General features: G+C 42.1%; 1 long non-coding RNA gene across 1 annotated transcript; it reads right to left on the reverse strand.

Moving 5' to 3' along the window:
- Positions 1-9818: 9818 nt before the first annotated feature.
- On the reverse strand, positions 9819-14953 carry LOC118330676. The gene is made up of 3 exons (XR_004796846.1): positions 14845-14953; positions 13926-14006; positions 9819-13417 (listed from the first exon to the last, which is right to left on the reverse strand). It is a non-coding gene; the product is annotated as an uncharacterized LOC118330676 (long non-coding RNA).
- Positions 14954-15260: the final 307 nt, after the last annotated feature.

Here is a 15260-nt window from a genome sequence, read left to right on the forward strand (position 1 = left end):
AATGGCAGCAAAAAATTCTGTAGGATATATTTGTAACAGTAACAGTGCAAAAAGAACAGTCAGTAAAGGCAGTAAATAGTAAATAGCAGCCAATTTCAGTCTGTATGGTATGTGGTGATAGTAATAGTAATAATAGTGCAAGAGACAGTTTGTCCAGAGTCCGGACAAAAAGTTTTTTTTTTGAGGGGGGCAGAAGGATGTGGCTGGGGGGAGAGAGATCAATACTTATAATACCTGCCAACTAATGACATTCCCATCAGACTTAAGGAGATAGTAGCATGGTACGCTAAACAAAGATGGTAAACATTATGTGTGCTAAACAACAGCATATTAGCATTATCATTGAGAACATGTTAGCATGCTGACGTTAGCTTTCAACTCAAAGCACCGCTGTGCCTAAGGGAACGGCCTCCCAGTCTTTACATTTCTCATCATCAAGCCAAGTCATTTGACTCTCAGAGGGTAATAATTAAATATTTGTGTTGTGATATCATCAATCTATCTGGTTCCAGAGAACACAGTAATTACTGTGTAAGCAAGAAGAGAAACAAAGAAACAGGTTCACCACATTCATGGCACTGGTAATTCTGCGTACACTTCAACGCCACCAGCGCTGCCTCAGGCTCTGGGACCATCACTTTTGCCTTTCATCTACTCAGACGTGTGATCATGTGACTTCCTAAAAACTTGGTAGTTCATGGGATGGGTTTTGCAGGACGTGAGTATGCTTTGGTGAGTTCAGTCACCGTCTCAGCCCGTGCAGTGCACTCAACAATACTCACACACAGTATGAGATCAGTTTATCTGATGCATGTCATGTATGAAGTGTGTCTTGAGCAAATGTGATGGGTGTTAACTCAAAGCTGTTGCAATATTTTCTTGAAGAAAAATCTATCACATCTGGATCTGAGTTGTTCTGCCAGCCACTTCTTGTCACTCGCCAGCCAAGTGGGACGACTCCACAGAGGTGTATCAGCCTTACGCAACAGCACTTAAATTATAAACCTGACACTGCAGGTCGATTACCACAGAATACTTGAAGAACTCCTCCCACCTAGAGAAATAGTATCTACAGCATCCTATAATTGTCAGCGGTTTCCCAGTGATGTGCCTACAGGGTAGGGTGGTAACAGTGTGTGGATTGACAGGTGGTTGAGCGGTTAGCTGTGTGTCATACAGCTCTTTCCTCAATCCCAGATCAGTGGGGCTGCTGACTCACACACACATCCCTTTCTCCACCCTCCACTGCAAAAACACAGCCACTAACAAACAACTTAACACGCTGTGGAATGTGGCTCAACACTAAAGCAAAGGGAAAACAGGTCTTAATGAACCACAAACAGCCGCAGGACTCTGGGGCGCCAGCACCTCATATAACTGACTGTGACTATTATTATTATTATCATCATTCCTCCTTTTGCTCTATCATTTCTCAGATAGTCTGGCTGTTGCCAAAACAACAGCTTGTTATCTGAGGAGTGATCAGCATGTGCTAGCAGAGGGTTTGCCCCACTGAATTCTCACAACAGGCTTCACATTTGGGTGCAGTGCTACAGGTGTGAGCATTCCTTTGCAGACTGGGGAGGGATGGAAAGATTGTCCTGTGAATGAGGGTAGGAAACTGCCGCACCTTTGAGACTCGAGATTCCTGAGATAAGGATTATCTGTGAACCAAAGGTCAGACAAAAAAGAAGAAAAAAAATCCCCAGCAATCTCTACTCCATCTACTTGATCCTTCTATAGTGACTCACAAATAGCAGATATGCTCTTCTTTGATATGACCTCTGACAAGGATAATCCAGGACCTTGTTACACCTCTTTAAGACTTAATTGCTACCTGTCACAGGACAGGAATTTTTCTCTCTTTTACAAGGCCCATAATAGCCAAGAGCATCAATCTTCTTTGTGGTGTAACTCATCAACCTAAAAGGGTGGATAAGTAATCTGGCAGATGAAAGATAAGGAGGAAACCATGTGAGTCAATGCAACCACGTAGAGAAGTAGTTTGTGGTAAAAATGCTTTTTCTGGGCGGTGCCGCATAGCACCGTTTTGCCTTGGGCCAAAAGGAAAGCATGGGCAAGCATAAGCTGCGAGGAACCTGGCGTGAGGTGTCCACTGGTGTTCTCTGCTGCCTTGCCTGCCAGGGTGATGGGAGGTGGCGTCACGTCCCCCCGGTGTCCGCCACTCCCCGCCCCTGAATTACTCCTCTGTTCACCCGTGGAGTGACGGTGAGGGCGGCGGGGCTCATCGCAGCATTTCAAAGGTGAGTGATTTATATGGCAGCTGTTCCCCAGTGTGCCGTTCTGAATGCCCGTGCCCCATGTTTAACAGCTGACAAACACATGCTTTTTCTGTCACGGTCTCATTTATGGCCTCACACACAATTCTATTAGTGCAACCTCAACCATACAAGGATATAAAGAAGTTTTTATGATGCAGTTATCTCAGTCAATCAAGCAGGGTGACTACTTCAGCAATGCACATACTGACATGACAACGCAGGTTATCAGTGTGATAAAAGTGCTTAAAGAGCAAACTGTTCCAACAGCTGAACGAAGGACAAAACTTTTATTAGCAGCTTTATTACTGTTTGCATTCGACAATCAAAAAACTTTTGCTTTATATAATGCGTGTGCTCCTGAAAATGAGAGAAGGCTCAGAAGTAGCTTCTAAAGTTGTTTGATATTTGAGACCTCTCCATTAACCCACAGCAGCACACTGGAGAGTGTAACCTTATTTCACGCTGGCTCTCAAATAGTGCCGAGAATTTGCGAGGCAGTTAGTGGCCGTCATTAATAATGGCCTAGGCTGGGTTGACAGCTGCTGATTGGAATGAAGAGCTGCTCTATGGCAGACAGCTACAAATTTCCCTGACAGCCAGGTCTCCATTACTGGACGTCAGCTGCCAAAACAGCAGTAATCAGAGAAGGAGAGAGGAGAGAAAACACGCTTTCTCGCAACAGACACCTTCCTTTTCCCTTTACGGTTAGAAAACATCAACACACAAACACGTACGTACACATGTAACTTACTCTATTATTGCAACAGCTGTTGAACATCTGATGAGTTCATCTGTCTCCGGAAGCCATTATTAAAGGACCCGTCTGGTGTGATTTTGACCTCTTACCTTTATCTAGATCGTCCCTGTTGGCTAAATGCCAAAAATTTCTGTTTTCTAGATTTATGTGTATATACTTATGTGTACAAGCGTAATGTCGCCCCGATATATGCCAATATATGCTCCTAGCAACACTACAGCATGATTTTTAACTTAATATTTTTTAGCCATGCTAGCAGCGCGGCTCTCGGGACGGAAATATCGTTCTTTCCACCACTTTGGTTCAGACAGAAATATCTCAACAACTCTTGTCTTGATGGATTGACATGTAATTTTGTCCAGACATTCAGGTTCATCAGAGAATAAATCCTACCAACTTTGGTGATCCACCAACTTTTCTACTTGTGCCATAATGAGGTTGAGAGAAAAAAGAAAGGCTGTGATTCCGTTACCTTAGAATGAGCCGTTTTTATCTACAGAGGGAGCGGGTCCTCTTCAAAAAAAGTGCACCCATGTTCAACCACTATGTTTCTAAACCAAACACTGACTCTACATAGGGCATTTCACATTTAAAGTTTAAAGTTTTGTGGCCACAGTAATTTCTCCTACATGATTGGAAGGCGAGCGGTATTCAGTTGGTTGCAATCTGCAACTTCAGCACTAGACACTGGTGAACATTACCTGCTCAACATCAGCATGTTAACAGTCATTGCGAGCATGTTGGCATGCTGTTAGCTAAATGCCTTTGGGCCTAAGAACAGCCTCATGGATCATGGCTGTAGAATCTTAGTCTTTTTTATATTTATATTTAGGCACTCAAAGCACTTGGTTAAGGTTATGAAAAGCTTGTGGTCTGCGGTTTAATACAGAAAAAAGTCAACACTGACATGTGAGATGTGACATATCTAATTTTACAATATTTAACTGAAACCACAATCTGTCACTATCCTTAACCAAACAGTTTTAGTGGCCTAAATCTAACCACATGCAGGACAGGATGTGAACCCTGGATGTCAACCAACCTCCTCCCTACAACTTCTGTGCGGTACATAAACGGAGTAAACCAGCCAGCAATTATGTTTCTTTCTAAACATATTTGGCAAAAAAAATCTGTAGTGTATAAACAGTTTACATGAGACGGGGTTGGAAACTCGTATCAAGTGTTTGCTGTTCTGGAAGATATTTGGAGGACTTGCATTGTTCTCATGTCTTTATTTTTCCTACATAGAACGCCCAATGACAGTCGGCCAGAGACATTTTGGCCAAAGGCGATGCAGCCAAGAAAAAAATCATAGGAGCATAAAGTAGCAGAGCTTTAATATCTATGTGCAAACGGATTGTCGCAGAGTAATACGGTCATTTCATCAAAAATAACCATCTGCATAATTTCCACAAGGATAAAATTATAGATGCTGGGCCTCACAGTGTTTTTCACATGAATGGCAGGCTGAGATCTACTAAAGCATGCATCGTGTACACTTACGCACGCACAATTTTCTCTTCTTTGTCGAGACGCCAGAATGACACTGATGTGGTTCTTGAAACGGCCTGATCATGTAACTCTACTTGTATAAGTGAGGAGGGCCAGGATAGCATTTTTTCAGAGGGAGGAGTAAAAGTGAAAGTCTGTGGCCTTGAACAGTTTGATCCCTGTAATGACAGAGGGCTTTGGTACGGGTCAACCTGTCAGCGCTCTGCTTCTACTGATCCCTGCTGCTCCCCACTGCAAAGCATGTGAACACGTTCATCCGTACGCTTCCAGACACACACACACACAGAGGTTGGAAAATGTCCCTGGGTGTGTCCCACTGTCCAACGGGGAAGCTGTATCTACTGATTCTGATGTTTTGGACTAATTGAGATACGAGGTGAAAAGCAAACACACTTCACTGACATACAGCACTCTTCAAATTTGTTTTTTTTATGGATGAGGCCATTAGCTCATTGTGAGTCGTGGAAAAATATTTGGGACGCTTAATTTTAGCCAAAACTCTGTCATCCCCCCCCAAAAAAGCACATTAAAATGAATCATTTCTCAAACTTCCCCCTGATGCTGTTCTACACATAAACTCATGTATTCACTCTGTGGCTGGAGTATAGGACAGATTAGATATCAGAGCCTCATAGATTACAGTGACACATGAGTAATCACTGATGCCTTATTTATTCTAGAAACTCAGCTTCTCATTTTATACAAACTGAGCAAACAAACAAGCTCACAATGCACATCAATCCCTTGCATGCACAGTACAGATGAACACGCATGCATACAGACTGCAGAGCTTTCACAGGAGGTGGCAGACGACCAAGAATGGGAGGCTTCATTTTATAGCTGCCTCTTCCTTGTCAGCTTTACTCCTGGCAGCAATAAAACACTCCATAATAAAAGGCACTATCCCAGAGAAGCAGCAGGACTGCAGCTATAGATAATCCAGTCAGCTCACACGGCTCGCACAGCGTTTGCATTTCTTGCCCCAGAATTCATTTTGTAGGTTTACTTGCAGCGTTCCCTGGTTTTAAGCATAATGGAAAGCACAGAGCTATGGCTTAGCTGCTGGATCAACGTGAACAAAGCAATATCGTGACCTTAACTGCAAGTGGGAGAGCAAGCTGGTTAATTAGCACCTACTACATTATCTAAACAAGACCTTTAGAGAGAAGACATAATTAAACCTCCAGATAAAAACTAATAAGGGAGAAAAGCTGTAGTAGCAAATTAACATGTGCATTTTTGTTCTGTGTAGACACATTATAAAAAAAAACATAAGTCTACTTCTATACAGTATACATGTAGGGAAAAGAGGAATTAAAAATAACACACTCACAGGGCACAACAGTGAACATGTCAGTGTTTCCACATGTTTTACTGAATACTATCGCTGCCTCTAAATCATTCAGAGCAATTTATGTCCGTACTTGTAAATTCGTGGCCAAGGTTACTTGGAAGCATAGCAGAAGTAGCCATGTGCCATTATGAGCAGTTCAATTCACACTATATTTATGACACAGGATGCCCCATCTGGAGCTGCTTCCTGTCTGCTGCCTCCTTGCAATTTGACCAGCCATACGTCACCAACTCACTTCCTTGTTTCTAGTTAGGTGAAGGTTCAGACCATGCAGGCATGTGCTGGAGGGACTGGTCAATTCATTGATTAGGTGATAAAGTGTCATTGATAAGTATCTTCCAAAGTTAAAGCTTCTCAATTGTGAGGATTTGCTGCTTTCTTTGTCTTTTATTTTTTGATTTTGGTTGATGCAATTTTGAAATTTGATGACGTACGCTTTAGGAAATTTTGATTAGCAGTTTTAACTATTGATATGATATTGATCTTTTATAGACCTAACTGTTAACGACTTAATGGAAAAATAATGAAAATAATCATTTGTTGCAGCTTTAATTTTTAACTTATTAATTGTCAGAAGATTGTATAAAATGCAGATTACAATTTCCAAGATATCAAGGTAATGTTTTCAGATAGTTTGCTCTGTCTAAGCAGCAGTCCCAATCTTAAAGATATTTAAAGCTAGTTAGTCTTCTCCCTCCCTGCCTTTGCTGGTGCACCTGTTAATAAAGCCATTGGTAAGAATGAGTATCAACCCTGTGAGTTCTTTCTTGTGTGAATGCACAAGATGAACAAAAGAGACCCATTATTCTTCAATTAATTTCTTGATTAATTGGTTGACAGGGCTCGAAATTAACATTTTACCTCAGTGTCTGAAACTAGCTTAGCTTAGCTTTTAGGATTCTAGGTATGCAATTCTAACTCGATACCCCTTTTTTCAAATTATGCAAATAATTCTAAAAATGTATTTTTGGAAATACTGACATACCTATGAATATTATATTCCATTTCTGCCAATAGATCCTGGACACTATATTAGCTGTGCAACAGCAACTTTAAGGACAGTTTGCTAACTCACACGTTAGTTGCATTACTTCATATGTTGTTGCTCCCTCTGTATCATGGTATTTGTCATGGTATTGGCTTTCTCCAGAATCACATACCCTGCCTTTACCAACCATTGTCCCAAATGGAAGTTTGGTTTTTTTTTCATTCCAAATAATGAATATAGTTCAACAACATTGTTTCAGTAACTTGCATCACTTCATTGACTTGGTCACAAAAATGTTTTAAAAAATCTACAAAGGGAGGGAGACGATCAAACAAAGTATTTTAATATTTACAAGCTCAAAAGAACTATTTACATATGTACAAGCTATTGAAACAACCTAATCCAGAGATCCAGAGAGAGAAGATCAAACGTGCCCCACACGCCACACCTTGCCTTCTACCTGCCTGTGCATGGCACAAGAGGAGAGGGAGAGACTTCTCTAGAGCTTCTGCCAGTGCCATATATTTTTCTGATTTGAACACAATTAAAACTATATATAAATTCCAACACATAAACGTAATAATTTAATTTGTAATGATACATTTCTCTGTCCAACACTTGCTCCAGACACTTTTTGTGTCCATTTGTGTTATTTTTATTGTCTCTGGGACAACAGGATTTCTTTACTCTCGAGTGCTGTTGGTTGGCCTCACGAATCAATTATTAAATTGTTGTAGAACAATTTTCTGACGATCAACTAATCAATTAATGGGCTAACCTTTACAGCAATGTTGGTATACTGCATATTTAACCAGTGCACAGGGTTCACAGCAGCAGAATCGGCAGGTGTCATGCTGGATCACTGCAGTGAAACATAAATGGACTGGATTATTTGTGCTATTGTGAGGGTGTAAAAATATCTGTACATTTGTCACTTTATGATAACCATCTTTTTATATCCTAATTTGTGGGATTTGGAGGCCTCGTTATCAGATTGTAAAGGAAGGTGTGGCCTAAGGGAGTAGACTCTAACAAGGCAGCAGCCCTGATTTAACACAGCATGAAACTGCTGTTAGTCATAGATCGCCATGACAGCAGCTCTCATTATCACTACCTGGATATGCATGGCATGGTTGTTAGAGCGACGCAGACACTGGGGATGGCCACACATGATCGCCACAAATCAGCTGAGAAATGGGATGTCTGATCACTCTCACTAAATCTGATAGAAGTGCAGAAAATCAGCTCCGGCTGTTCGACTTTAAGGATGTTGCAAATGGAAATGCAGCTCCCCTATTAAATGTGCAAATTGAAAGGCAGAACCATTTGTTTTCCTGTATTTCTTTTAAACATGAAAAATAAAGATGAGATAATACTCGAGTTTCAACATGACAACAGCAAAAACATGGAGCAATGATAGACAATGTCCTTAGTTTTGGCACCTTCCAGCCATTCAAATCAGACCAGCCTCTCATCCCTGTGTCCTTCTGTCAAGTGTTGCTGGGTTGCCAGTTCCTCTCTCCCCCTCTGCTCTGTGTGCTGAGGGCTCCAGGACTGCAGGTGCACAGCCTGTCTGCCCACTACAGGTGGGCCCAAGAGAGAGAGCTCACATCTCACCCTCCTCTTGGCTCATTAAAACCTTCAGCTGTTCCTCTCCCTCCTCCTCACTCCTCCCTCCTCCCTCCTTCAGCCTCGTACGGCTGCTCACACCACGCTGATCACACCAATCAAGCTTTGATTTACAGTATTTACACCATCCTCCTGTCCCCATTGTGGCTACAGGGAATCTAAGGAATGCCCCTCCCCTCCCTGCCCTCAGTGCAGCCAGCATCCTGCTAAATGTGAGCCAATCAGTGGTGGTGGGTGGAGTGCCAAGCCACAGAGCACTTCTTCCCGTTGGCAGCCTTCCCTGTGGTGGCTCTGATCACAGCGCAGTGTTAACAACACGTGACCTGGCCCCGCAGCCCACAGTAATTGAGGTTACATCCCAGGCAATACCTTGATGAATAATTAAAAGGCCAGAAACAGAACTCAGAGTGACTTAGCCAGCGCCCTGGGGTCTAATAACGTGCTTGGACTGTATTAGGTAATCTATCCACTGGTGCCAGTTAGTGTCGCACACACACTCATGCGTAAGCGCACAATTGGGCCCAGATAAAGGCAACACAACAGTATCAGTCACTGTCAGGACAGAGTGCTGGTTATGGCTCTGCAGGAACAACATGAGGAATTATTTCAGGGTGAGTAGTGGGCTCTTATCTTGCCAGCAACATGGGGCAAAACTGAAAAAGCAGTAAAATTCCTCTCTGGTGACTGTCTGATGTAGAAGGATGTGAACTGAGTAATCATGAGATATTATACAAATATATATATATATATATATATATATATAAGGATATATATATGTATGTGTGTGTGTATATATATATGTAGGAAATTTGAAATGTGTATACTCTGTATGCTGTATGTGTGTGTCAGTGTTGTGTTTCGTGTGTGAGTTTTTTCATGTGTAACAGGAACTAGTTTGTGACCTTGACCACACTGAAACCTGAGTGTGGAAACACTAGCCCCATTTATAAGTTGCCATTAAGCCTGCAAAGGTGATAAAGATGTACCTCCATACCAGTACTAGCCGTTAAAGCCACCAGCGTCATTCACAGGGTAACAGAGGTCATTCACACTATGCTAAAATATGACTTGTTTTATGGACTGCAACCCTGAGTATAAGATTAGAAACTGCACATGTAACTGAATCATTTCTATAGTGACATTTTCTAACAACAAAACACAGCACAAGAAAGAGCTTGTAAGAGTAAATAGGTGTATTCATAAGTAATGGGTCTATACAAATAAACAGAAAGAGAACAAAGACTATGAAATCGCAATATCTGAGAACGATTGAAGGTACAGAGCCACTGAAGTAATTGTGAGCCAAAAGATGGCAAACTATGTGTGTCAGCATGCAGTCTCAGGAGTAAGTACAAAATAATCGCAGGATAAATAGCATCAGGCGGCAAAAAAAAGTGTGCTGAAGTACACAAGGGCATACTAATTTAAAACCTAAATGACAGATTTGAATAGGGACTACTGTGTTTATACACTAAACCAAACTTCTGTTTACATGTTCTGTGGGTGCAGTACGTTAGAGAGAACAGTGTGGCCCTTTCCTCTGACAAGCCCCTGTGTGTCACAGCTTCAGCAGAGAGCCGAGGGGAGCTGCCAGTGAAGAATAATTAAGACCTCTGTGGAAGTGACAGGGTCACTAGGAGGTATGCAGCATAGCAAAGCTCCTCTTCTCAGCTGCTTCCTCTGTGAGCTGTCACGGCCGCTGCGTATTTATAGCAGCATGGCGCAGCACTCTCCCTCTCCTCTCCACTCTACCTCCCAGACAGATGTCACCTTCAAGCCACCATCTCTGGGGCTAAACACAATGCTTTCAGCAGCCTAACAAGCCGCACACACAGGCAATCAACAGAACAACAGGAGTCTGAGGACAACATCAACGTTGCCTCATTCATGCTGACTTTACCAGGCGGGCAGGCAGCAGTCTGCCTCTCCCATCGGACCGGGGCTTCTTTACATAACAGCATAAGCCAGAGCTAGTCAGTTACTGTTAGTCTGCAGCATGAGGGCCCGAGGCTGGTGACACAATAACACATTCAGTCTGCCACTCCAGAACAATACTTCAGCCAGCACACAACCCCAAAAACTTATTCTTAATAATTTAATTCCATGCTGATGCTTTTGGGTACAAGAATGAGACTTTTAATTTGATTCCATCAATAAATAATATCTTTCAGTGCTTTCTAATCTTTGTGCATTGTAAACAAGGCAAACATGTCCTCACGGCAAACAATAGAAAGATTTCCAAACTCATTTAAATTTCAACACAAAAATATATTTAGAGAATAAACACGGGAAACAGTGGAATATTTTATGTGTGTTTGTGTGTGTGTGTGTGTGTGTGTGCACGCAGTGTAGCTGACTTTATGTCTGTGCCTCAGATAAGAGACGAATGGGGGGCCTCTGTAATGTAAGCCTGGCTGACTGAATGTGTTGACATAGCTTTAATTCAGCTTGATACCAGACACCAGTAGTCTGTCTGAGCCTCTGAGCACAAGGGGTGTTAACCTCTCAGAGATTCTCAAAATACACAAACACCAAGCACGACTGGTCAGGAGGGATTAAAATAACTTTTCTGAGTGCCTTGCTCATATGCTGTCGTTTCCACACTTGGTCAGCAATATAACTTATTCAAACATGGCAAAGCACCAGTTTAATGATGACTAAACCGTTTGGTTAATGATCTATTAGACATGTATTTCTTAGATATGATTAGAATCACATTTAGCCTGGCACAATCTCTCTGCTCTGTGTATCCAGAAAGCAATAAAGTTCAATTACAGAGTACAAACACATAAACATCTTGTAAGGGTAACAGATGCAATTTATGACCGTGGCTATGATTTGATCCTTTAACCTTAAACAGATTGCTAATGTGTCAGACTATCTGCCCAGTAGTGTGTTCTCAAGGCTAGGGTAACACAGCCTGAGCCTCCAGATGAAGTGCTGGTTACTCAATATGAGCATGTCTTGCAGGTCATAAGCCTGTCACTGCCAAAGTGGGTTTCTTTTACTGCCACAGTGGCGATAATCAGCTGATGCTGGCTGTCAGTCGACGTGGCTATGGGACAGACAGGGGACAGACTCAGAGGACACACGATCGCCCTGCTGACAAGTATCCCTAACCCCAGCTGCTCCGGCGGCTCCTCTGTCATGTGGCAGGAGCAGGGGGGGAAGACAGGCTGAGGGGGAGGTGGCAACAGGGCCCTGCTGAGAAGGGGAGAAGGAGAGACTCTTATGAGAGCACAAATTTCAGCACCCCTACATTGCTGTGCACTCCACCCCTCTCAGAGGCAATTCCCCTTTCCCTTCCCAGCTGTAGTGCTTCACTAAAGCCCCAAGAGAGCAGAGCACCGGTTGGACGACAGGCCTCAGTAACCACAGGCCCCGGGATAAGCCAACAATCAGGTGCTACATTGTTTAAGAGCGTTAGCTCAGATTAGACTGCCATTGTGAAATGTCACAATATCTTTCTATATGTGTGTCTGCCTTTCATATATGTGTGTATATATAAACACAGTATGTATATATAGCGGTGGAAAAGTACATTTACTCATATAATACAATAAGCTTTTATTAACTAGAAAAACCTCACAGACATCTTTTTTAAAAGTGTCATGGACAAGATAGGCAGCAATAACGATGAGGAACAGACAAGCATAAGGCAGATAACCCAAGATATGTCAAATTAGAATTAAAAGGAAATTTAGAACCTTACATTTCAACAGATTTCATCCCAGACACAACCTAAATGGCACGTTAAAACAACCAAAGAGCTGTCCAAAACCATGAAAAGAAATGCAGCATTTATGCAGAAACACTAATATAAAGCAATAACTTAATTTTATGGTACTTTATATTCTACTTTTGAATCCACTCTATTTATTTTACAGCAAGTTACTAACGACTGATTTTGTTGAGGCTGATAAGAATATTGATATTTCAGAGTAAATATAATGTATCAACAATTATTTGTTGATATATATATATTTAATACTAGTCCTTTATGTTTGTTTACCAAAGACCTTGCCAGTGCTCTCTGATGGACAAACTATCAATGATAACACTGATTCTGAATAACTGCTCCGGCATTTACGTACAGTTTGTTGTTACTTACTTGTCAACATTTGTGCCAATGCTAATAAATCTGTGATAACCTAATTGTCTGATGACATCAACCAACAAATGTACAGTATGTGCTGGGTTCCAATATTAACTTATTCATATATTAAGTTATATATAACTACCTGTAAGTATATAAAGCAGTTAAACTGCACCTGAACCAATTCTAAAATTAAAATCCTTATTGCATTACTAATGAAAGAGAATACATATATTATAGTATAACACCGAAAGGGACTGTAATGCACATTTTAAAGTGTATTCTGCTGATATTACTTTTGCTTTAATGAAATTTTGCATATATATTTATAAAGGAAAGAAACAAGCATCTCCCAATCTGTGCACTCAGGTGGCAGTTTTCATTTGGATTCAGCAAAATGAGAATGTGTTGGATAATGTTCCCAGCTGTAAATAACCCTGCTGCATCTACGATTTAAATTTAGAATTGTGTCCTACTGCTTTGAAAGCTATGCATTGCCTTGAAAAGTTCAGCCCCATTAATTAGTGTAAACTTAACTGTGGCCCCTTATAGACGTGGTGTACTCGCTGTGCGCCGACATGCTCAAATGATCCTACATCAACACACATGCGGCAGGGTTCATCTGGAGACCCACAGAGCATGAAGAGCTGAGGCTGTGAAAGCATGCTATCCCTTGGGTGGGTGGCACGGTGGGGGGCGCTGGGGTGGTTTGAGCCTTTCTGTTTGATTGGCAGGTAAATGGCTCAACCAGAGTCTTCTTTCCAAGAAATGTGCTTGTGTCTGTCAGAGCAAAGAGCAGCTGGCAGGAGTAAAGACAGAAGATCAAGTCAGCTTTGAGTGTTAGAATAAGATCCTCACAGCTCTCTCTGCCATTTAACAGCACACCAGACTGTCTCACTTTAGACGCTCATTAGCAAACCAAGGACTTGTTATTGCAGTGCAGAGGGAATGCCTGCTCATGAACAAAACAAGCTTTATTCACTACAACCTAATGCTGTGATTACACTGATAGATCTGCTGCTTAAAAGGAGCCTCTTATTGACACACAATGTGGCATGAAACACATTTCATAAACACAAGTAATTACAACCTTGATTTCTCAACTCTTAACATCAACTATCATTCACATAGCGAGGGACTGAAATGTTATTCTGATGGCTCCTTGTGCAAATTCAATGCCAATGTTCTGCTGAGCTGCAGAAAGACACACACACACTCACACATTCCCCCAGTCCCCGCCAATTGCAAGTGTTGAGGTGTTGAGTGTTGATGTATGCATATCCTCTCACATACAGCAGTTAAATTACCAGTGAAGAGGCCTGAAGAGCACTGCTCTCAGGCTCTCGCTGGCTCACTCCCCCATCAGGATGAATTAACACTCACGCCACCTATGATTAAAAAAAAAAATCATTTAAGGAAGGTTTAGTGTCATTTCTTCATAATGAATTTGAAAAGGGCACTCTCCATATTAACACCTCTGTATTACCACCTACAGTATCATTCCCATCTTACCAAGAAAGAGAGGTAACTTAAGTGCATTCTGTGGCCCGTGACCATGATCTGCCTGTTTATGGACATACAGCACCGACACACGAGTCAAAATATCCCATTACTAATGACGATTGAAGAGAATTTGTCACAGTGATGAATACGTAAATTCAATGCATTAAAAAGGTCCAGAAACCCTGCAGCGTCTTGGTCAGATGATTGTTGGCTGCAGTGCCACCCAACCCCTGAATAAACCCTTTTATCTTCAAATCCCCAAACTTTCCTTTAACCCTAATCTATCACCTCAGTTATCCTGCATGATTAATCGGGGGCCTTAAATAACCAAGGCAGGCTTGATTAATCGAAAGGGGTGAGGTGTTGAGATCAGGCCCTACAGTGAATGTGCAGAGCCAGCACACGCCTCGTACTTCTGTGGCCACTGCCATCTGTCTCCCAGTGGGAGTTGTTCCTCCACAGCGCCCCTCGCGACTATGCTGCTACATTACTAACACATTTCTGACACATATAACACAGATGTCCTTCTGCTACAGGAAGCCCTGCATCCTAAAGACATAGCAGACTGTTTGAAGCAGCAATCTGAAAGCTAAAATAACAACATAATGCTTCTCAGGCAGTTCATTTTCTTGAATCATTAAATATATTTTTCAGGATTGCAACATTCTTACTTCATAATGTGTTGTAACCTAAAGGAAAAGTACATGATATATATAACATTACCTGCACGTCAGCCAGCACGTCATCTGTCCTTCCCAGTGAGAGCTGAGAAAGTGGCAGAGAGGTCTGCTAATGGTTCCTCTTGGGCAACAGCCCTGGTGGCAGACAGACAGGGCAGACAGGTGGCACACATTTGGCTGTGGTAAATCTCTGCTCTGCTGGCAGAGAGCACGCTTCTCTCCAAGCTGCAGTAAATGTGGGCTAATACTGTACGCCTTTCACTCTGAAGGTGAGACGGGAAATAGCTCCCTGGAGGTGCTGAGAGGAGTTTGTTCTGAAAGGGAGTCACGTCTATGGTGTGTGTCTGTCTGAGTCTATGACTATGTGTCGATGTATATTTGTATACTGTTTCAGGGACAATGCAAATCCCAATGAGTTCAGCAGTGATAGAGGCAGACCCAGGCTGATATTTGTTGATG

Source organism: Morone saxatilis, unplaced genomic scaffold (genome assembly GCF_004916995.1).
Source record: "Morone saxatilis isolate NCDOM2014 unplaced genomic scaffold, NCSU_SB_2.0 Contig2, whole genome shotgun sequence".
Taxonomy (NCBI): domain Eukaryota; kingdom Metazoa; phylum Chordata; class Actinopteri; family Moronidae; genus Morone; species Morone saxatilis.